We start from the raw sequence: 26,160 nt of genomic DNA on the forward strand, positions 1-26,160 counted from the left end.
AGGACTTACAACTACCGGTTTGTAGGTAGAAGCCACAAATTCCGCTGAGGATGAGATGAATGAGTGCTGGTTAGTGAGCGACTATTCATTTATGCCCCAGAGAAGTACAAGGGACAGCGAACAAGAAGCCAATTTAGGATCGATCCAAAAAGGCAAACTGAATCAAGACTCATCCTAATGAGGAAAGAACTCAATAGGGAAAACCCATCCCATTAGGGAGGGAACGGAAGCAACCGTCATCCACGAGGATGTATCTCGGTGGGGAGCGCAGAAGGAATGGTGGACATTTCCTGCTTAAGGGGTCGACTCTATATGGAGAGATCAGACACGCCCACATCTGCTAGAGGAGGATCTACTGGAGAGATCTGTATCAACAAATAGCAGGAGACAACCATCAACAGATACACGGCAACAGCTGCATCATGAGTATCCGAATGCTATGATTATGCATGTATGCATTATATCTAAAAAAATGTATGATGAATGCTGACAAACAGACATGCTCAACACACAGGTCCGGGAATCAACCATCCGGCACCACTCTTTCAGAGGGAAAACCAAAGTCACCAGAGAGCCAAGAAAATCCACTGGAGACTGAGATATCAGGGAGCAACACCATCCTGCTGGGGAGGAAGGCCACCAGAGGTTTCCGGAGGGATCGTCAGTCATAACCGGAGAAAAGAGTTCAACATACTGGCGGACGCGCCACAACAACTCGTGCTGGAAATCAGAGATACTCAGAAGCAACCAGATCTCTGATGAAGATAGATAGGCATTAATAAAGCTCCTCATGCTAACAACTCCACTGGGGATCTATCTGAGGACATGATGGAGTACTGGATGTCAATCCACCAAATACTGAATCTTCCAAGAAGAGCACCCATGCTGGGGGAGGGAGGAAGACTGCTCTGCTGGAGAAAGGAAAGTTGAAGTCTTCAATAAATGCTCTGCCTAGGACTGCCCCACAAAAGCGTCCAAACAGCAAACTTGCTAGGGATGCCCCACAATAGGGCTCAAACAGCACTCTACTGGGGATGCCCCACTATAGGTGCTAATAGGGACTTGGAAGGAAAAAAAACTGCACTGCCGGGGACATGAAGATGAACAACTTCAACCAACACTACACTGGGCAATCTCGCTGAGGAGAAACCATGAGAGGTTCTACAGGGAAAAGATACAGTCATGCTCGAGATACGAACAATTGTCTTACCTGTTGGTAATCATACCGCCCTTGGGAGAGCACTGTGGGTCTCCTAAGCATCCTTCCATCATTGTGAATATTCACTTAGTTTGAGAACAATTTTGAAAAATTTATTTATTTTGAAAAACAATGATACTTTATCAATTAAAACATGCAAAACGTTTGTTGAGTTGAAACAAATAAGAGTGCAAATAATTGGATAAAAGCTCAAATTGATGTGATGGAATGGTAGTCTGCAAAGGGAGAGACTCCATAGATCTGTACAAGTTTGAAATCGGTGATATATATTGGAGAGGGCTACATTGAACATAATGACCCTTACTCTACCATTCTGAATTTCGATGTATTCAGAGCTTCAGTCGACGACGCATCGAGGATTCCTGACGGATGACAGATATAGAACACGGTCTTGTCAAGATGCAGTTACTTGCCAAATCCCTAATTTTTGCCTAGATTGCCCCAGTGTGAGGTGCCCAATCTAGTGGGATGCGAATTCTTTTTTTTTTTAATGTCTCTAACTTTTGCCTGGATCGCCCTTTCGGGTTTTCAATCCACCGAGACGCTCCTTTTTGCCTAAGTTGCCCTTTGGGGTATTCGACTTAGCGAGCTTTTTGTTCTTTTTTTTTGTTTTTTGTGAAGTATTTCTTGACTGCATCGGGAATTCACAGGACGAGTGAACTTCTTCATCCATTGTTGTAAGTCTCAGAGCACCGCCTGAATAGACTCTCTTGACAACCTATGGGCGTTCATAGCTTAGGGTTCACTTGCCCCTGTAATCGGGTATGAAAGACAAGACTTTCTTGAGCACAGGGTCCCTTGGAACACACGAGGCTTGACCTTCTTATAGCGTGCTTTCGTCACTCTCCGCTGATATAACTGACCATGACACATGGCAGTTAATCTCTTCTTTTCGATCGAATTCAGCATCAGTCAACTTGGGACTTTGAGGGTGCTATTTTTCTTTTGTTTCTTTCTTTCTTTCTTTTGATTCTGATTTCTTTTGATTTTGCACCCTCTTCTTTCTTTGTATTTTCTTTTTTCTTTTTCTTTTATGCCCCAGTTGGCTGTTCTGCTGATTCTCGAGATACAGCTGAGTGATCTTCTTTTCTTGCTCAAGAAGTCGGGAAATCTCGTCAGGAATCCCTTCAACATCATCTTCTTCCGCTTGGAATACAAGGAAATCACAATTGGGAGATGACGTCAGATCATTGTGTTCAATGGGTTTAAGAAACAACCTGCATAATGATTTTGATATGAAAAGCTTTTTGGAAATCAAACAAGACAATCGTTATGCAGATGAAAAGATTGTTTTTATTCCTGTTTTTAGGGTTTTTTGTGATCACCAATTTCATGTAAAAAGCGAAAAAGGAAAACAATTGGAAAAAACAAATGTTTAACATGCATTTATTTGAATGAAAATATCATTGCACAAAATGTTGCCAACAATGTCATCACTTCTCCTTTTGGCATGGGAGAAGGGTTTTTAAACAAAGTGATTATTACTCTGACTTCTGAACAACTGTAGGAACACCCATAGTGACCCATTTGTGATAGATCCCACCAGGGATAACAACTGTCAGTATCCTTTGCATCAGCAACTTCTGCTTTTGAACAAACCTCTTCGTTGAAGACCTCAGAAGAACAACCATCCCCAACCCGGGACTTGCCATCTTCAAGCTTGATTGACACGGGGACCTAAGTCTTCAAAGCTCAGAATCCCTGACCTCACAAGGTCTTGAACCTTCATCTTCAGCTGGAAACAACTATCCACATCAGGACCAGGAGCACCCGAATGATACACACAATGATGTTCAGGCCTATACCACCACCGAGGGTTGACAGGTATAGCCGGCGGGTCTCTGGGAGTAATCAAGTTCCGCTCTATCAAAGAGGGATACAACTCTGCATAGGACATAAGGATCGGATCAAAAATGATCTTCTTCCTCTCATTACTCGTACTGGCTTGATTACCATTGGGAGGCCGGTAAGCCTGCTGCTGAGGACGATGTTGTTGATGCTGATATTGCTGAGTTGGTCTTCTCTGTTGTTGTTGAGTTTGAGTGGCTGGAATAGTCACAGCATCAACTTGCCGATACCGTCCTTTGTTCACACTCCTCCGACGGTGCACAACGTTTGTTTCACCCTCTCCCCTTCTGGGTGCCCCAGAGGATGGCTTTTTAGAACTTGAAGGATTTGAAGAGCCAGGTTGGCGAACCGGAGCAAGAGTTGCTCTGACATTAACAATCTCTGTAGCAAGGGGCTGTCCACTGATTATAATACCCCTCAAATCTTCACCCACGGCATAGTTGTTGACGGGAATAGTGACAGCAGTAATTTGATCATTGACAAGGACCCCCTCTGGTGAAGCACGACTGGGCGGCAGAATCACAGCTTCCTGTCTCTGGGCTAAGGCACGCAACTCCTCTTGCCCCTGAACAACCCCTTGGATCATGCTCATGAACTGAGCCATGTCCTGTCTTTGGGCTAAGGCACGCAGCTCCTCTTGCCCCTGAACAACTCCTTGCATCATGGTCATGAACTGGGCCATGTTTGCCCTCATCTCAGCCAACTCAGCTTGGACTTGATCCATACTCCTCTGATGATTCAATCTGGTTGCGGTGCGGACGATGATCAACAATCCAGTCTCAGTCAAAACCCAGAGTGAGAAGTCTCTCCCAAGCATGTCTGCAATGCAAGGATATGTGCATGATATGCATATGATGCGGATGCTATTTTATCATGAATGATCCTGAAAAGGATATGCACATGCGAGTTAAATTTTTTCATGCATTATTATTTTTTGGAAAAAAACATGCTATGATGCAAATGATGGAGCCAAGACTGGCAGGCTGTGCATCTCGGCACACAGGATCCGAAGCTTCGGCTTGAACTCTGATCACAACCATCTGAAACCCAAAGTCAATCTGATCAACTGGCATCTGAACCCATGTCTGGAGAACTGAGTCACCATCTGAGTGAGCACCCACAGATTCAGCCCAGGGATCCGAAATAAACGGAACCCGCTGATAAACCACGGACATAACTCCGGCGTCCCAGAAATAAACGTCCATAAATTTGGCTGAACCAAAGTCACCATCACAGCACCACTAGCAGAAACCGTATCTGTAGAGATCAAACCCTCCCCTCACAGGTAGGTTCTAAGAACAGAAGTTTGTCAACTTCAGCCCTTCAGTCGAGAATAATACGTTTACCACTGAATGTTTGGCATTATTTCAGGATAAAAGACCTCCACTGACTCCTCTCAACAGGGCATCCTAAAGCAAGTTCGCAGTCTCGGGGTCCTCGGATTGAGCAGCGAGAATGCGCCCACCAGGGCTAACATAATCACGTCTCGGAGGAGAGGCCTCGACTGAGTTCTCGGGAAATGGTCACCAGAGTCGACGATTTCTAAAGGAATATCTGTCGTTATGGAACACCCATAGGACAAAATATATCCAACAGAAACCTCGTCTGGAATGTGGGTCTCATGAACGACTTAACGTAGCAACATGCCACGCAAGCCTCATGACTATCCACTCTAACATTTATGTGTATGCTCAAGCCTGGGTAGTGGGCTTATCTCTCATAGAACAATCCCAACCCAACAAACAAACAACCCACAGAACCCACAGATACAGCAAACATATGTACATGAATGCAATAAGGTAAAGCAGGTAAATGCTGAAAATAAATAACTGTACAAAAGAATGAACACCCAACAAACAAGAAACCTACAAAAGCTAGGAGGGACTCGCTTAGGGAAACCGTATATCCCCAGCAGAGTCGCCAGCTGTCGCAGCCCGAAAAATACGGTGGTGCGAAAAAACAACCGGCGAGAAAGAAATGACAGAAGAGTCGCCACCGTGCGTTATTTATCCCAAAGGAGGGAAAGGAAACGCTCGAAGTAAACCTGGAGAAAGGAAAGGAAAAGACAAGGTCTCGCAACCAAATCTTGGGTTCGGGAGTCGATTATGCGAAGGGAAGGTATTAGCACCCCTACGCATCCGTAGTACTCTACGGGATCCACTCTTGTTGTTTCTTGTCTAAAGGGTGTGTGTTTATCTAATGTACTATTTACTAAAAGGGTCAAGATAAAAAAAATGACTCGCACGGATGTCGCATCCACTGCATACGTATCTCACCTGGAATGAGAATCAGAGTCTTCGTAGCTCGGCTACCCATGGGTGAAAGAGATGTGTGTGCTCGCTAAGACATCGCGTCTTATGCCTACGTATCTCATCGGGAATGAGAATCAGAGCAAAACGTAGTTCGGCTAACTACGGGAATAAGGGTCTCGATTGCAACTAGGGCAAGGAAAAGGGAAGTCTCGATCGCAACGAGGGCGAGAGAAAGGATCGCAACGAGGGCGAAAGCAAACAAGGATTAGTTGTTAGTCGTTAGTCAAAACTCGGCAAGACATCGCGTCTTGTGCCTACGTATCTCATCTGAACATGAGAATCAGAGTTGCCGTAGTTCGGCTCACACACGCCAAACAAAACAGACACAGGCAAAGGCAAACGTGGAGCCTGAATGCCAATCACTGGACTTACATCAGCATCCGAACCAAACAAACTCACAAGAAGGCAAACGTGGAGCCCGAATGCCAATCACTGGACTTACATCAGCATCCGAACCAAACAAACTCACACTGGAACCCGAATGCCACTCGATGGACTTACATCAACTTCCGAGCACACAACAACACACACAAGGGGGTTGAGACACAAAGGTTGAAGAAAAAGGGGCGCCCGGAGAGATCTCGCACGATCTCCTGCCTACGTACCTCATCTGGTATGAGAATCAGGGCGACGTAGTTCCCCTTCATAGGGGTTGCCATCTGAATATGGACTTAGAAATGAGGACACCAGTTGTGTCAAAGGAGAGTGGGCGATATGTTCACGTCCTAGCAGTAGGTGTCGCAGCTCGCTGAATCGAGTCTTAGGCAGTTACCTCTTTGCAATAGGATGGACTACATGCCACAAGATCGGAGACGCTCGGAAAGGTCTAGAAGTGGGGGAAGCTCTACCCTAGTGTTGTCATGCAATATGTACTTAAGTGTTAGGATTTACGAATGGGAATATCTACCTAATGTTGGCATGCAAAGAATATGGGACTCCTACCTATGTTATCATACAAAAGAATATGGGAATCCTACCTATGTTATCATGCAAAGGGTTCTATCTAATGGGTGCTACCTAATCGGAACAAGAATCGACGAATGGAGCAAGGAGAAGTGTTAGGGATAAAGGTAGATGGCGATGCATGAAGCAATCGACTTACAAGGTTGATGGCGATGCATAAAGCAATCGACTTACAAGGTTGATGGCGATGCATAAAGCAATCGACTTACAAAAGGGTGGATGAATACGTGCTGGTTCTGTTAGGTTTTGAAAAATGATCACTCGACGTTGGATCGAGGTTTTGGTCTTGTTTTGAAATGGTGATCGGGTGTTCATTTTATTTCTTGTATTAACAGATAAATAAAGAATGAGAGAATATTATACATTTCATGGGAGAGGGATACATTTGTTATGAATGGGGGTTGACATGGCAATCAAGCAATATAAATATATGCCTCAAACACCATACAAGTAGGCCACAGTTAATCAAACAAGTAAGATATAAACAAGTATATAATCGAATCAAATAATCAAAGAATGAAATAATAAAGCATTAAACAATGTATGAGTGTAAGTGCAAAGGAACCGGCTCATTGTGAGAAAGCCCAAGAGTAAGCTATGTGAGGTCGATGGCGATGCTTAAAAAGCAATCGACTTACAAGGGTGTAAAAAATGGGCTCGATATTAAATCGAGAAGAACATGATTTTTATAGTTTTAAAATGGTTTTGAATTAAACTACAACAACTTTACATTATTAACAAAATGAACATATGAGTGTAATAAAGGCATAAACATAAAAAGAAACTAAAATGCTAAAAGAAAAAATAATATAGCTAAAAGAAATAAAATGCCAAAAAAAAGGTCACACATGAGTATTGAACCCACCCCACTCAAGAACATACACACTGCCCTTCTCCACCAGACCACTCAGGGTTATTTAATATTGTACTGCTACGTTGAATATATAAACCGGGACAAAAATAAAAAAGAGTTAAAATAAAAATAAAAAAACAAATTAAACATTTTTTAGGGTTTTTTGTGTTAAAACTAATTAAATTAAATAAATTTAAAAAATTAAAAAAAGAAAAAAACAAGAAAATGGAAACGGAGAACACAGAAGCAGCTTCATCGTCCTCGTCCTCCCCATCTGCTTCACACAAAGAACCTCAATGAAATCTCTCTCCGCTCTCGAAAACGCTCATCAACTCTCACAATTTGCCTCACACCAAACCTCACATTTCTCTCAATCTCACAATCGCTCGTACCTCAGCATCTCACTCGCATCTTTCCGTCTCTCACACGAATCCCTCTCTCGCTCTCAACGAACCCCTCTCAATCACTCTCAGCTCTCACAAATATTTTCAGACAACAAGCATATGAGAAAGATAGAGAGAAAGAAAAATCCTTACAAAATGTCGCAGTGGTGGCGGTGTAGGACGTGCAAACGCTGGCCTCCAGGTAATCACTCTTGGGATTTTTAGGGTTTCTTCTCAAATTTTCGCCTCCAGCTCTCTGTTGTTCTCTAGGGTGCTTTTCCTCACTGATTTCTCCCTTTTTATAATCCCATTGCTAGGGTTTGGATGAGATCAAAAGAGTATGGAATTGGAAGTGCTCTTTTTTCGTGCTGCTCTGTTGTCTATCCCATTTTGGTGCTTGCTCTGAAAAAGGTAACATGTACCTTGTACTTCTTCTGTGAAAATGTTTCATTTTTTGTTGCTTGTGAATTTTTACCATCTTACCGAGTTGTTGTGATTTTACTGCAGTGAATTTTCTTGCAACTTTGAGGCTTCTGTTAACAACACTCAACCTTGCAAGAGTAGCTTGTTTCTCCATGTGAAAACTTCACTATTGGTAAGAAACAGATTCACCACTATAACTCACTTGAATATATGTTTTCTCTTTTTTGGAATTGGACTGATTTTGGTGTGTTGTTGTATGCTGCAGGACATGGTTGTTGGTGATGCTGCAGAAGGCATTGCCTTGGTTCATGTTGCACCTTGCATTGGTTTTGTTGGCAAGATTGAACCAATGTATTGAATTGGTCTTGCTGCAGGGTATGGATTTGTCAACTGCTGGTTTCTATCAATGTATGTTGTGTACAGCTAGTTCCAGTTGTGGTTTGACTCTCCTCATATGATGCAGGTAAGGCCAAAGTTAAGCTGGAAATAGCCAGGGTTTGGAGGTGGTTGTGGAGTACGAGTATCATCACTGTGCAGTTTATCAGTTTCCGATTCAGAGGGTATTGTCTCTGTCTTCAGTGGAGGTCCACCTTGAATCCCATTGCCATGTACAACAGAATGCTCATTACTATCATGTTGAACCTTGGTGCTTTCAGAAGCCTCACCCTTTCCAACATTCTTATTCAACGTATCACCATTTTCAAATGCATTAACATTTAGGCCTAAAGTCTTCACAGAGTGTGGATCTTCACTATTTTGCTTACTCCTAACCTCAGTGGGTTTCAACCTTGTTTCTTTTTCAGATTTCGACACATTTTTTCCAAGTTTCCCCGAGGCAGAGTCAGTTTGTTGCTCAGTGACATCACCTTGTCTTTCAATTGGTTCTGGTGCCCTTGACTGCACTTGATTATTGGTTCCAACCAACATATTCTGATTCCCTGGTCTAACAGGAATTGTATTGGCAGAGTGTGCAAATGGCGGTACGTGTCCTGCATGATTGGGAATTGAAGGCCTTCCAACGACATTTTGAGATAGTGCGGTATTATTACCCTTGGACTGGGGATAAGCATGCTTGGAAAATGAATGTACTGGAGGACCTTGAGGTCGAAGATGAGATGGCATTGGGGTCTGGTGTTGTGCAAATAGTTGTTGAGGTAATATTTGTTCAACCGGTTGCAAAATAGGACGTTGGTTGGTTTGTCCAGTTTGTTGATTAGGAGTGTATCCTGGCTGCGGTTGCAGAGGAGGGGTGCTTTGACCCTGAACAGATGGAGGCAACAAAGCTACCTGCTGATTAGGATACATAGCATGAGACTGATTTGGGCGCATCATTGGAGTTTGCTGAGGAAACTGATTCCGCACCTGGACAGGATGCTGGCCCTGGAGCTGCCCACATGAAGGATTCAAGTGCATGTTAGATTGAGGGGCTCCCACTTGCATATTCTGATGAGGCAGAGGTTGGGGATAGGAGTGATGACCTGTAACTGCATGTGACATTGTATTTTGCCCTTGAGATTGTACATTAGGAGCCATGGGCACTGTGAGATTGCATCTTTTGCTTGGTGCAACTGGGTGCTTTGATCCTATACATTAATGATGTCTCATGTTGCAGGCTAATGGATTTGGACTGTGGAAATGCCACCTGCAACATCACAGCCAGCGATGCAGCCCTTCGGCAACATGATCAACACCATTTGTCTCCATCAGCAGGGCAAGGAAAATTGAGGGTAGCGATTCATGGCTATGGTGGTCTTGGTGATGCAACATGTTTTGTTGACGGAAAGTTGGTTGGATTTCTTGGCAGCAATGTTGTAGCAGCATGTATGCATCTGCAACGAAAAAGCTCTTTGTGGCAATACGTTGTTTCATGACAGCAGGATGGTGTTTGTGCAGGGCTGTTATGGTTTGGTGCATCTCATGGGATATCCGTCCTTGGTTTAAATAATGCCTTAGCATGTACCTTGTGGTATTTTGATTTTGTTTGATGGCTTTTTCTAACAGGTTAGTAGACTCACAACCATCTGCCAGTCTGATTATGTTTCAAGGCTTGTGTTTTGGCACTCAGTTTGGAAGACAAGTCTTTGGATATTTTGTTTTGATTATAGGCCAGTTGCTGTGGACTTACAACTTCGGATGCATTTGTGTGTTTTGGGTGTCATGGCTGAACCAGGGAGGATCTTCTGTTGCTTAAGGCTTATGCTGGCTTAATGTTCATGTACTAGTTCTGCAGCAGGTGCTCGTGGATAATAGGTATGAGAACCATGGTTGTTTGGTTTTGTAAGGCAATTGTGCAATGAAGCCTTAACTGCAGCTGATACACCGCAGGTTGGCTTGTGATGCATTGTGAATTGGTACAAGTTTGGGAAATATAATGCATGGTTGGTCTGCATGTTTGGTTTAGTCTCACAAACATGATGCATTGATGCTTCAACTGCAGTAGGCATTGCGGGTTGGTGCAGAATGCTTGCAAAAACCATTCGAAGTGATGTTCTGGAGCTGTTTGCAGGTTTTAGGCAAGACAAAATGTGTTACAAAAGGATGTGGAGTGGGCTGCTGCAGCAGCAAGGCTAACATGGTGTACTTCCCTTGGCTTGACCATGTATTTCCAAAGTTGGGTGAGTTGTTTTTGTTGCATTGCACTGGTTCCACGGCCTGTTGGATTAACCACGCTTTTGGCCTAACACAGGTTGGTTCTTTCTAGTAGGCCCATGTGGAGTGCTTGTAGTCTGCAATAATCAATAGTTTGGTTTGGAAATGTGCAGGATAAATTAAACAATATTCTTGTGACTTAGCTGAATATTCTCATGCGCTGTTTGTTACAGGATTCCTTGTGGTTTGGCTTGGACAGATGCAGGACTTTCAACAGGACCAACTTGCTTGTCCTTTTGGCTTGGTGCAACAAGGCCTTAATATATGAAAAATGGGGATGTGTTTCTGTGGGTCTGCTGCAACATGATGCAGGTGGAACTCCATTGAGCTAATGCAAGCAAATCCCCTCTGATTTTCTGTTGATTTTATTTCAGGTTGCCATGCATTTTGCAGATGAATGCCATTTCAGGCATGCAACATCAACACGAGCATTGCATCTTGTTGTTGTTGATGTGCTGCCAATACTTACCTTGTTGTAGGATTTTATTACGGACATGGATGAACTGCTGTCATGCTGCAGATTGTGGTTTATGGGCATAAACATGATGTGCGGATTTTGCATTGGCAACAGCGGCAAGCAAAGCAGGACAATGTTCATGCGCCTGCAGCCCTGGTGAGATTTTCCATCTTGCTGAGTTTTGGATTCAGTCAGGCTTCAATGTGCGCTTCAAGGTATCTCAGGTCATGTTTATGTGATTGCAGGACATGTTTGGCCAGATGGAGTTAGGGTTGGAAGTGCAGCAACACATATGACATGGTGGACATGAAATTGAACATGAGTCAAATTACTTAAAAATGAAAAAACCAAACAAAAGTATATCAAATCAAAACCTTTGGATGAAGCATGAAGGCCAAATGGGTTAGATTAGGTTTTTGATGGTCAAGAAATGGGGAGGTTGACTTTGGTCAAAGTTGACCAAAAAGTCAACTGTTGACCAAAGTCAACAATAGGCCAAAACTTCATTTTTTTTGTATTTTCTTTGTAAATGGAATTCAATGGACAATTATGTGTGAATTTAGGGTTTAATGAAATTGGGTTGACTTTGGTCAAAGTTGACCAAAAAGTCAACTTTTGACCAAAGTCAACAGTTGGTCAAAAATGCCAAATTTTGTATTTTTTGTATGGACTCATATGTACTGGTTTAAACATGGACGAAATAAATTGAAATGGATTAAAAAAATGATTGGAGATTGTTTTCACAATTGGCTTGAATGTTCGACTCTTGAGAAGAAAATAACTTGACTGATAATGTGTATGAACAAAACCATGAAATAAGACCATAAGGTTATAGTATCCATGAACCAATAACATGACTGGCAAGTGGTTAGAAACACAAGAAACTTGGTTGTTCATATGACCCAGACCATAGAGGTATCCACAATCACAACACCATGACTTTGGATCAAAACCAAACCTCATGTAAAACCAAAGTTAGGTTAGGCCAAGCATGCCAAACAAACATAAAAAATTCAGGAGCAAAATCGGGGTATGACAGTATGGTAGGAGATGTCGGACGCCTTTATGTTGGTATGAGTCCGGTGAGAGTGCTGTGGTTGGACCGGAGATTGTTCAACAAACTACGGAAAAGATTAAGATGATTCAGGAGAAGATGAGAATTGCTCAGAGTCGTCAGAAGAGTTATCACGACAAGAGAAGGAAGTCACTTGAGTTTCAAGAGGGGGATCATGTGTTTCTCCGTGTTACTCCGATAACTGGAGTTGGTCGAGCTTTGAAGTCGAAGAAGTTGACACCTCGATTTATTGGTCCTTATCAGATTTTGGAGAGGATAGGGGAGGTAGCCTATCGTATCGCTTTACCGCCGTCACTTGCGAATTTGCATGAGGTTTTTCATGTGTCTCAGTTGAGGAGGTACATTCCTGATCCGTCGCATGTAGTCCAAATAGATGATGTACAGGTGAGAGATAACCTGACTGTTGAAACATCACCTATGAGGATCGAGGATCGAGAGTTGAAGCAGTTGCGGGGTAAAGAGATTGCTTTGGTAAAGGTAGCTTGGGGAAGACCAGCAGGTGGCAATGTGACTTGGGAACTTGAGAGCCAGATGAAGGAGTCTTATCCAGAGTTATTCGCTTGAGGTATGTTTTCGAGGACGAAAACTCTTTTAGTGGGGGAGAGTTGTAACACCCCGATAAAAATAAGATAATTATTTAATTTAAGTTAATATTATATTTATTAATTTAATTAAATAATTGGAATTATTGGAATATTATTATTATTATTATTATTATTATTGGAATAATAATTATTGGAATATATATATAAGTTGGAAATAAGGAAAAAGAGTTCCATTTTGGTAAAAAGAGTTTTCACGTGAAGGCAGAGAAGCGGCTGAAAAGAGGAAAAGGGCAAAGAGGCAGAGCAAGAGGAAGAAGGTTGGAGAAGAGAAGAGCTTGAAGATTAAAGATTCGCCGGATTAACTCAGGTAAGGGGGGTTTATCGTCGTTTAATGGGTATTATGGGTTAACATGTAATGGGTAGTGATAAGCCATTGATTTGACCCTAATTGGGATGTTGAATGCTGAAAAGCTGTGATGAATAAACTATGTTAAAGCCGTAATTGAATCTGTAATTGGATGGGTAGTGATTTTCCGAACGTATAGCTTTTTACGGAATCGGAATCGGAGGTCCGGAAGTCCTCCAACGGCGGAAAATGCGGAGAATTCTGCATTCTGCTTCGTGTTAGCGCAGGAACAGCTTTCTGTCTTGCGTTAACCGGTTAACCCAGGGTGTTAACCGGTTAACACTGTTAGGAATTGTGAAGTATTGCTGTTTTGCTTGCGTTAACCGGTTAACCCAGGGCGTTAACCGGTTAACACTATTGTGATTTCTGAGAAATTGCTGTTCTGTCTGCGTTAACCGGTTAACCCAGGGCGTTAACCGGTTAACACTGTTAAAATTGGCCAGGAAGCGTGTTCTTCCTGCGTTAACCGGTTAACCCAGGGCGTTAACCGGTTAACACTGTTGGAAATTGGAAAAACTGATATTTTAATGTTGTGAACATAATTGGTGATTGGCCTATATCGGTGTGTGATATAGTAGGGATTATTTCCCGTTGTTTTGAGCAGGATAGGTATTAGTAGAGTGTGCTAATACTGTGATTGAATTATTTGGCATGACATGATATGATTATGTGATAAATATGCTGATGATGTGTGAAAATATGCATAATGTTGTTAATGTATATATTATGTATGTAATTGTGGATGGACTGTTTTATGGCTTAGAGTGTGAGCATATGTCCATTGTGGATTGTTGTTAATGTTGCATGCTAGGTGATTTGGCATAGCATAATGTGGCCTTTATGGTGGTAGCTAATTCCCATGGTGAGGAATTAGTGATGTTAGTCATTTTGGACTGTTGTGATGTTGCATGCTAGGTGATTAGCGTGCATAGCATGGCCCTTGGGGTGGTAGCTAATTCCCATGGTGAGGAATTAGTGATGTGAGTCACTAGGTCTCAAATGAGTGGGACTAGTGAGCTTGGTAGCCGTACCTGGATTTGGTCGGTGAAGTTGAACTATATGTTCACGAATAGTCGGTACCGCATGCATGGAGTCTCATTGCATAATGTATGTATGGCGTATAATATGAATGGATGTATTCCAATATTATGCGTGTGTTTGTGTTGGCATTGAGTATGAGTATGAATGGTGTTGGTATTGAGTATGATATTTGAGTTGATGTGCCGTTACTGAATGTGTGATATGATTAGGGTGATTAATGTGTTATTTACTTAGCATTACATGATATTTTATAATGCTTTTTATATCGATTGAGGAACTCACCCTTACAACTATTTTTCAGGTAACGAGCAGTGATTGAGTAGAAGCTAGTGCTTGGAGTCTAGTGTAGTCTCCTTAGTGGGTCATGCTCTGATAGATGTAACATCGGGACGGGATGTTTTACCTTGTTGAATAATTTTACATGTAATGAGTTACATGTTTTGCATGATTGATTCGATTTCTATCCGTTGCGTATTGTGCAAATGCTTTATGTTTTGAATTAATAAAAGAGCATGACAGTTATTATAGTGAATGGTGTGAAATGATTTTGTGACACCCTTAATTGCATAATTACTCTGATTGATATATATTGCTATTTTAATTAAATATTTGGGGTATTTTAGAAGGGTGTTACAACTAACGCATTGGAAAAAGTATGGTTCTCAACTATCCTTGAATTTTGAAGGTAACAAAACTTATTTTGTACAGAGAAATATTTTATACCCTAACTATTTCGTTAAGTGCACAGATCATAGAAAATAGGTTTTGACTTTGAAGAAGTCAAATCTAAGCAAACTAAGCTATGAAAAAGTCTAGCAGTCAAGCCAGATTTAGAACTAAAGATGCATTATGAACCAAAGGAACAATCAAAAGTGTGTTTACATGAAAGTCAAGCTTCTGGACTTCTGAATCAAAGCTTCTGCAAATGAAACTATACATATAGACTTTGATAATGTCTATGATAATTCAAGACTCTAAATTCTCATTCTCACCAGGTTCTGAAGATATGTTTTGAACTCTACTCTAACTTTATCAACTTTACATTTGGGGTGTTTAGGAAGTCAGATGGCGAGGGTTCATAACCCTTCTGTTTTCATATTCCATATTCTGTCTTTTGTGTGATCATATGTTTGTAGAAAAATGGGTTTATCTCAAACCCTTTTGAATTAACAATTTGATTATATTACATTGAATTATTTGAATAAGTGATTGATATTGTTGATATAGTCGTTATTGACCTGTGGGTATGCCCTTTTGAGGATTTTTGTCGATAATACGGTTTTGGTTATGATCAATTACTGTGTAATTGTTATTTTTTCCGAGCCATGGCTAACCGAATCTCAAATGACCTATTTCCCATTAAAAAACCCCAAATATCACTTCATAAAAATGATCTAAAAGGTAAAAAATTAGAAAATTCAGAAAACCTAGAAAAAAAGTCAGAATATCGAAAATCTAAAATCGGGGGGTGGGGATCAGGGTCGAGCGGCGGAGCCAAGAGGCGAAAGTCGCGCGCGGGCGGTGGTGGAAGCGTGTAGAGTCGGGTCGCGCAATTAAAGTCTTCGAAGTCAGGCCCAACTGTGACGGATGCCACATGGCAGCCGACGGGTGGCGCTGCAGATCGAGCGGCGGTGGCAGGTTGGGCAGCTGTCCAGCGGGTGAAGTAAGACCCCTAATTTTCAATTAATTATTTGATTTCTTCTCTTTATTTATTTTTAAGTTTTGATGAATTTATATGATTTATTTGATAGTTGTGGGAATTACTTTATTATACTTAACTAAATCATAGAAAAAAAGAATTGGGAGTGTTGGGGTGAAAATTGAATTAATATGAATTAAACAAATTAGTATTATGTCATTTAAATAGAAAACGTGAAGGGAGTGGAGAGTTTGTGGTTTGATACTCGAATAGTTAGAAAAAGGGAGAAAGAGGAAAGGAACCCTAAAAAGAGCTATAGGCAGGAGAAACCATAATAAAAGTCTCGAGTCTTTACTAGAAAATCAAGGTAGGGGTGGGCAGAATTACTTGAATGTAGGTGTCAATTTCATGAAGGGTAGAAAGGGATCCTCGCCCTCCTCTAGGTTTTCTCATATTTTTAACAATTGTTGAATACCTAATGTGTTTGAGGTGGAGTATGTGAAACTTAATCCATGTGCTATGATTAATATAAAATTGTATGATAATTCTGATGTTGATGTGCGAATGTATTTGTATGTATAGAGTTATTAGATTTTTGTTCATGTTTGAGGTTTTGGTATGATGGGTATGGTCAATTGACGAGATAATATTGACTTAGATGTTGAAAGATGATAAATAATTTATGATTGTTTAATGTGGTTTGATGTTAAAATCATGTTATAATTATTGTATGATGTCTGACCATTCTAGTTTTTTCGGAATCGAAATCGGACCTTTGAAAGTGCTCAAATGGGTGAAAAAGGAAAAACAAAGTTTTTGGGTCCTGGGGAGTGTTGTGGGTCGTAGCAGCTCTCTGGTTTTGTACCAAGTGATGTTGTTTCTAGCGTAACTTGAATTTCGTGACTCCGTTTTAGGCGCGATTCGAAGCGTTGGATAGGTGAGATGTAACACCACCTGATAACAATGTTTTAGATATTAAACATGTACATGAAAATATAAATGATTTGTTTTAATTGTGAAAATCTTAGGAGATGATTATTGAATAGTTATATAATCATGAAATTGAAGGTTGTTATATGTTGGCGAAGAGCGTGACAAAGTGTTGTGATAAGATATTATGATGAGTTAAATAATATTTGAAATATGTGTATGATTATATGATTATGTAATATTGAATATATTTTCATACCATACTTATTGTGTTGAGGTAATGGCCTTATTGGCGATGTACATGGTCAGAAGTGGGACCGATTGTGAATGAACATATTTGCATATCATTGCATTTGTATTGCATCACGATGTACGGACTTTGGTTCAGCGGTGAGCTCTAGTCCTGTGGTGGGATCGGGAGTGAGTAGTTGAATTAAGTAAATGGCGATTTGTTGAAGCGTGACTATTCCTATGGTAATGATCAATAATGATTTGTGTGTGCTCTGGTCTAGTGGTGTGATCGGGAACGAGTTGAGAAAAACTAGTAACAAACCAATGGTGTCCAAATGAGTAGGTACCACATTTGCAAATAGAGTTGAGGTGTCGTCACATTGCATAAACGCATACCTTGTGATTGGTTTTTATTGTTTTTATGATAGATGGTGTATGTGGTTTATGAATTGATGGCATGTGGGTGATTGATGAATACATGGTGTTGTTGTGTAGTAGTTGTATGCTGCTGATTATTACATGTGTTACTACCCTTGTTATGTTTTTCACAATTCATCATTTGAGTGTATTCTCACCCCTTTATGGGTCTTGTTTCACCCATGTTCCTCCAGGGCATGGACGACCAGGTAAAAGAATATATGCTTGATTCTAGGGGATTTCGACATGCCTATTTAGTTATTTATCATTTAGGTCTTAGTAGAGTCTCTCTAATATGTAACATTGGGGAACAATTATTCTATGTTTTCTCTTGTTGCATGTCTTATTTATTTTGAGGATTGTCAAACCACTTTCTCACTTATTGTTGTTGAGAATTATATGTTAAACTCATTGGTTTTTTGACTACTTATTTTAGAAAGTTTTATTTGTGGTCCTTTTGTGCTACGGGAAGCATGCTCGACACTAATTTTATTGAGTTATATTGAAATATTTTATTAAATACTGAGTCAGGGAAATAGGGTGTTATAGACAGCAGGTGTTTGGCAGCGGTTTGATGTTTTGCGGTCCATTTAGGAGAATTTCAAGTAATTTCGAGTTCAGAGACCATTCTCTACCCTTTTGATAAGTTGGAGATTCAAGTTGTGACCTAAAGGTTGTTGTATTATTTTTTGAGTCTGGCCGCCATCCAATGGAGTATATAAGAATTATCTTTATGTGCAAGAATTGTCTATTGAGCACTTTAGAGTACTTTAGATAACTTTAGAATTCTTTTGGAGTTTTAGAGATTGTTTTTAGAGCTGTCTAGATTTCCTTTGAGAACTTTGTTGAGTAACAGATAAGAATTGTTACCCTTTTGATGAGTTACGAGTATAAAATAATAACAACTACTCTGTCGGTATGTTTTGAATAATTTTATGAGTTGATGAGGAAAATTGAGTTGTTGCGTGTTTTGAGTTATGGAGTAATAATATAATTTTACTATGTTATTTTTAATATAATTATTGAGATTTAATTTTATAGAATTATTTTTGAGTTGTGTATTTTAGAGAGAAGTAATGTGTTGGCTTTGCATTGGCAAATTGTGGTACATAGAAAACCTTGTCTCGAGAGGACTTTGTTCAGAGAGAACATTTTTGCGAGATACCAGATGTTATTATTGATTGATTTTGAGTTATGATTGGCATTACATGTTTGTAACACCCCAATTTTGACCCTAAGATCCCTCATGCAATCTCATCATATGCACAAGCATTGGGATCATACCTTGGCGTCCTCTTTACCCCTCTTTCGTTGGGTTTGTTTTGGGACCAATCACTAAGCACTATGTGATTGTATTATACTTGTATTTTATTATTTTTACTAACCAAAATACCAAAAATTTGTCTTTGTATTTGCCTAACTCTTTTGTAGGTAGGGCATGATCACCATTGATCTATCAAGTTCATATCTAGGGTTTAAGACCCTCATGACAAAGAGCACAACCATGAATTGATCCAAGAATGGTTATGAGCATCATATATGAGTTCCATTGACCTCTACATGTTATATTGATCAAGTTTTCTTCAAGAGGTTGAGGGTGATTTGCCTTGGAAACCCTAGCTTGACTTGGTATCTTGAGTAACTTCTCCAACAAGCTATCTCACCAATTGATCAAATTTCTCAATGTAAACTTCAAAATTCATCATCTTATGCATATATGATCAACCATGAGCCAAGAAAGTCAAGAGAATTGAAGGTTATCAAGTTGGTTGATGGTGGTTGGCCAGATGAATTCACCTGATCAAAACTGGGTCTCCCTACACCCTATCTCCTACAATTTTCACCATATGAAAATTATTCCAAGAGAAACTTTACTATAAATGAAATTTCAAACAACTTTTATGTTGAGACCTAGAGCTAGTTTTTCTTGTAAAATCATTTTCTATATTGAAACATTATAGGTCATTTTGTCTAAACCCTAATTTGAAAGTCAACTTCCCAAGGCCATAACTTGCTCAATTTTTATGAGATGAAATATTTCGAATTTGCACAATTAAATTCAATATGTCTACTTCAACGTTGATGTTTGGAGTGAGAGCTAATTAAACTTTTATGAGCACGTGATATGAGGTTACATTATAGGTCATTTTTGACCTATACCATTGAACAAGTGATTTTTCCAAACTTCAAAAATGCATAACTCTATCATTATAAATCCAAATGACATGAAATTTCTGACCATTTTGAAGTTATTTGAAAGGGCTACAACTTTGATGAAGACACGTTTCTCATTTGAAGCTCACATAAAAAGTTAAGTAAGATGGAATATTGAGGTATATGGCTTGACACTTAGAAAAATTTTCAACATGTTGAAATTACCAAACTTCCACCTCAAAATTCTCCATGTTCCAAGCTCCAAATGAAAACCTGTTGAACATCAAACTTGTTCCCCTTGATACAAGCTTTCCAAAGAACCCAAGTTCATGCATTTTGGACAAAGATTTCTAGGTCTGCGCATGGCTTTAACATGGCTGCATCATTGGAAAGAATCAATTGCACAAACTTCAGTTCACAATTCCTTGCCATTAAAGCTTCATTCAGACCTCAATTGGAATCATTTTGGACCTTAATGCATTGCATCATGGACCTGTACATGCCCATGCACTCGTGCCATCCACATTGCCAATTTTAGACATATTTTGAAGTGTGCAAATATCATTCCCTTTGGCTATAAATAGAAGGCTTATGAGCTTATTTGAACAACACTTTGCACGCCAGCTTTTCCCCCCATTGAAACCCTCTCATTCTAAAGGAAAACTTGAGAAATTTCAATTTGAAATTTGAGTTTGAATCTCAACTATTGGAGATTCAAGAACTCCAGGATCCAAAGCCTTTCAACCTCTCCAATCACTTCCTATTAGCTTCTCAAGTGTGATCAGATCGTGTTTAAAGCAAGCAACATCAAGAACTGCATAGCATTGAAGGTAATCTTCAGAAAACTTCATCTATTTGATTCTCACTCAATTCTCTTGGATCTTTGGTTGTCTGAAGTCTTACCAATGTAGGCAAGAAGATTGAGTTGCTTAGAGGTTAAATCGAAGCAACTCAGTTGAATCACCGCAAAATTCAACTCCTCATATATTTCTATACATGTGAAGTTAGTTAAAATTGAGGTGATATACGTGATCTACACCATTTTATCTTTCAAATCATGTCCTCTTTTGTAATTTTTGATGTGGTGATGATCGAACCAGTCCGGACAGGGTCATCGGAGAAAATGACCGGCCTTTGGACTCTAGCGATGTGCTGGAAGTGTTTAGAGCCATTAATTTATTTTAAAATGTTTTAATCTAGAGCGCTCATTGTGAATATCAGGCGTATGGATGAGTTGACTAGCGTGTACCATGGAACGTGTGTTCTCCACCACTTGATCTGCCACCTCAATTAATGAGGCATATCAAGTGGTCCACGTTTTTTGTTATTTTCTTATTTTCATTTTAATCCTTTTATTTTCATTAATTCATATTAATTTTAATATTGGTCCAAAAAATATGAGAGTTTCACCAAAAAATTTCAAATAATTTCCTCTTTAATATTTTGAATTAAAATTAGTTTTTGGATCATTATTAGTATTTTTCATGATTTAATTGATTTTGTGATTATTTTTAATTGTTTAAAAATACTTTTAAGTCATTAAAAATTCTGAAAATTTTTCTCCAAGGTCCTTTGACCTTGTTTGACCTATGATAAATCTCATGGCCATTTCTTTGGTGTTTTGATGAGGTTTTAGGAATTCGACAAACCATATTTAATTTAAATGTATTCTTTTAGTCTTTTTAATTTGAATAAATGCCAATTAATTGTGTTAACCAATTGTAATGACTTTTTTGAGTTTGACTCTTGTTGTTGGGTCTTGGTCAAGGTTGATTTGACTTTGTCAAGTTAATATCATTGGATTTAGGGGATTAATGGAATGTACATTCCATCTCACAAAATGAATGGATGATATTAATTTGGTGAAATTCCTCCTTTGACCAATTTGAGTTTTGATCCATTCCCCTCCCTCTTCATCTCATTCCCATTCTTTATGCATTCATCTCATTTGACCTATGATATCTCAAAGTCCTAAGGCTAGTTGATTGAAAAATCAACATAAGTATGAATGAGATTAGGCCACCTCTTTTTCATATTCTTTTTGTGTGTGGTATGTTTCATGAGCATAGTCCATTATACTATGTCTCTAACATGCATTAGAACCAAAATTCTATTGCTCGGCCTCAAATAGTTATGACTTCTAGATAAGTCCAATTACGATTGCTTAACATAGCGCTAAATTTGTGACATAAAACGCATAGCATTCTAGTTAGTGAGATTGTAAGTCTCCCCTCTTTCATAGTATTGTATGGAGACTTGGCCTTTTTTCCTTCCTTTGGAAGATGTCTTGGCTCAAGGATCGATGCTTGTGATAAGTGATTTGAGTGTTCTCCAAAGAATGACTTAAAAATGAAAAGCAAAAGAAAAACAATACTAACTTCTAACTCATTAACAACTAACTTTTAATTTCAAGCCAGTTACTTTAATGTCATTTAATTTTAGTCTTTATTCATTTGCCATTATTCATACCATTCTAATTGTTTATGTTAATGCAATTTTCACTTTGTCCATTTGGACCATATTGTGTGATATATCTTGTTTGTGTATACTTTGCTTGTTTGTGTGGTCTTTGACCATTAATGTACATAATAACAATGAAAACCCTAAAAAACTTTTGTATGGACTGTTGACTTGATCTTGGACAAATGGACTTAGAATTTATGCAACATTCCTATGCTAAAGGACTTGGCCAATGCCAATTTTTGGTGAAACCAAGTGCTTGCAACATGATCATTGTGAAGCTATTATTTTAAACATGTGACTTGTGGAATTCATCTGTTACATGGGCTAAGTTGAAGAAGATCATGGAGTGGCTAAGCTTGGATGTGGCTATCTTTATTTGATGTCTTTGCTCTTCAAGATTGATATAATTGTGCATTTGTGTGTTGCTTGATTCTAAATGTCCAAGGGAATTTGGGTTTCTATTGACACTCTTGTCTATTGGATTGCTACCCATTAGGCAGATCTTTTCAACCCTTATCTTTTAATTTTGTGCATAGGATTAGTCTCTTCATCTCCTTCCCATTTCTTAAATTTCAAAATCTCTCCCTCCTTTTAAAATTTTCTTTGTTTGAAATTATTTTGTTCTAAACCTTGACCATTTTGAAAACTAGAAACTTTGGCCTTATGTCATTGCATTTTCAAATTTCTGTTCTTAATCAAATTTGCAAATAAACTTAACCGTTCAAAAAGCCAAAAAGAACTAACTCATTCAAATCATTTTTAGGCCTTTGTGTCTTTCAAACTTAATTTTTGTTAAAAGCAATGCATCCACTTTGAAATTTGTATCACGAACTACGAGGTTTTGATCCCTCATTTTTATTTTAGTACGTAGGCACAAGTCCGAAAGTCTTGTCAAACAGAAAAATATAATTAATGAATTCTTTTGTCATTCCCCAATTCTATTTGTTTGTAAACATCATTTTTGTATAAAATATATATGCACACAAAAAGGGCTCCCTAGGAGTACCTAGGACACTTTGGGTGCTAACACCTTCCCTCTGTGTAACCAACCCCCTTACCTGTAATCTCTGGCATTTTATTAGTTTTGATTTGAAAACTTCTTACTTTTGGGTTTTGTTCGTACTTTTTCCCTTTTCCCTTGGAAACAATAAAAGCGTGGTGGCGACTCTGGTTTTATTGATCTCTAGCTTATCCATAGCTTGATGATCATGAATTTACCGCTCTTGGGCAATAGCTCTGAGTTGGAGAATGGTGCATATTGCCTTCTTCTTTATTTACATTTTTGAATTTCGTTAAGTTTCACGGTGTCTCTCTGGTACGTAACACTGAGACAAGATTTGTTTTTGAATTGTGTTTTGTTTTTATGAGATTTAAGGGACTATTTTACCTTATGCTCCAGTATTGAACTATTTGTATGGATTTATTCACTTAAACTTGTTTGAGATTATCCGCTACGTATTTTTGAAAAAGTTTTGAGAAGCATGTTTGTGTGAAAGAGATGTGTGACACCATTGGTGCTTAAATATGTTTTATTTTCGTCATTTTAATTAAATAAGATTCGTGGGATTATAGGGTGTTATATTTTTAATTCAAGATAGTAACTAATCTCTCCCATCCTTCAAACTTAATATGCACCGTATAAAAATGTCTTTGCACAAGAATTCCTTAGTAGCAGCAAATCTAAAAAAACATCCATAAGAAGAGAAACTATGATTGGTTTGAAAAAGAGTTGTATAATCCTTCTTTCTTAGAAACTTATTTTCAAGAAGAAAAATGCTCAAACTATCAAACTAAGCTTTATGACCTTGTTTCAGATCGTAGAAAGCCTTTATCATTTTGAAAACATGAGTAAGGAAAGTTTTATAAAATTGAGAGGATTATCAATGTACATTTCCTAATGGATGTAACAATTCAAAGATGCACTATTTACATCCATTCGGAAGAGTGTAAGATAACATAATGCATGTGAAAGCTAGAAGCATCCTCATTTCTTCAAATTGAGCTATTGAGGCATAAGTTTCATTAAAATTTATGCTTTCTTGTTAATTGTAACCTTTCACAACGAGTCTTGTCTTATATCTTAAAACATTTCCAAAAAGATCAAGATTTTTGTGAAATGTGCAGTCACTTGATTTATCGAAGCTATGGGATAAAGTTCCCAAACTTCGTTTCATTAAAGGTTATTTAACTCATCTTACATAGCAAGAGATCAATGTTTATTGATGATATCTTCAAAAATTCACTTTTTCTAAATCTGTGAAATAAAAGTCACAAAGTTACATAGCTTGTTAAGAGAGTGTCAAGTAATAAACATATTAGAGATATCACCAATTACATTTTGAATAGGATGGTATATGGCCATCCTTCATTCCTTCGGAATATCTTGATGATCTAAAGGATTTTCTTCACTTATAATTTGATCTTTAAAATTATCATGATCTTGATCATGTTTTACTTCTTGATTTTTATCATTATCCTCTAGAATTATTGTTTTGGAGGAACCTGTGTAGCGGTAAATTCATGAACATTAAGCTACGGATAAACTTAACATCAATAAAACCAGAGTCGCCACCGCGCTTTTATTGTTTCTAAAGGAAAAGGGAAAAGTACGAACAAAACCCAAAGATAAGAAGTTTTCAAATCAAAACTAATAAAATGCCAGAGATTACAGGTAAGGGGGTTGGTTACACAGAGAGAAGGTGTTAGCACCTAAAGTGCCCTAGGTACTCCTAGGGAGCCCTTTTTTATGTGTGTATATGTTTTGGCATAAACGATGTTTGCAATAAATAGAGTGTGGGGATTAGAAAAGAAACCATTGATCATATTTTTGTGTTTGACAAGACCTTCGGACTTGTGCCTACGTACCAACATAAAAATGAGGGATCAAAACCTCGTAGTTTGTGGTATCAATTTCAAAGTGAGTGAATTGCTTTTAACAAAAATAAAAATTTAAGAGAGGCACAAAATGCCTAAAAGAGTTTGAATGAGTGTTAGTTCTTTTTGTCTTTAGAAATTTTAAGGTAAGTATGGTTAAGTTCATTTACAAGTTTGATTAATAAAAAGAAGTTTAAAAAATGCAATGGCATAAGGCCAAAGTTTCTAATTTGCAATAAAGTCTAAATTTAAAAATCATAAGCAAAGAATATTTTGAAAGAGGGGAGAGATTTGAAATTTAAGAAGTGGGAGGAGATGAAGAGGCTAATCCTAAGCAAAAATTTAAAAGTTAAGAGTTCAAAAGATCTAACCAATGGGATGCAGTCCAATAGACAAGAATGTCATATAGAAACCCACTTTTCCTTTGGACTTTGAAATCAAGCAATATCAATACACAAGTACCAAGATGAAGAGCAAGGCATCAAATAAAGATAGACACATCCAAGTTAGCAACTCCATAATCTTCTTCATAATCTCCCATGCATCAGATTATACACTCCTTGAGTGATTCAGAATAAGGCATTAGACACAAGTTCAAAGTAACACTTGCATCAAGACCATGTAGTAGATGAACTCAAGTGGATCCCAATACTTGCATCAGACAAAAGCTCAAACTTGGTTTCATAAAAGTTGGCATTGACCAAGTCCTTTTGCATAGGGAGTGTTGCCTAATTCTAAGTCCAAGTCTCAGATCAAATCCAACAGTCCACACAAACATTTTTTTAGAGTTTTTGGTGTTATTATTTACATTAAGGTCCTAAGACCAAAAACACAAACAAAATACACAAACAAGTATATACAATCACAATATATGGCTCAAGTTAAATGATATGTAAATGACAAAATGATAAATGACTTGAATTCTAAATGACTTAAAGTAAATGGCTTGAAATTAAAAGCAAAGTAGAATAAAGGTTAGTTAAATGTTAGTTGATTAGATGTTAGTCGTGTTTTTGCTTTTCAATTGTTTAAGTCATCCTTTGGAGAACATTCAACCCTCTATTCCCAAGCATGGATCCTTGAACCAAGAAATCTTCCAAAGGAAGGAAAAAAGGCCAAGTTTCCACACAATACCTTGAAAGGGGGGAGATTTACAATCTCACTTACTAGAATGCTATGCTTTTGGGTCAAAATTTAGCGCTATATGAAGCAATCATAATTGGACTTATGTAGAAGTCACAACTATTTGAGGCCGGGCAATAGAAATTTTAGTGTTAA

Source organism: Lathyrus oleraceus, chromosome 7 (assembly GCF_024323335.1).
Source record: "Lathyrus oleraceus cultivar Zhongwan6 chromosome 7, CAAS_Psat_ZW6_1.0, whole genome shotgun sequence".
Lineage (NCBI taxonomy): Eukaryota > Viridiplantae > Streptophyta > Magnoliopsida > Fabales > Fabaceae > Lathyrus > Lathyrus oleraceus.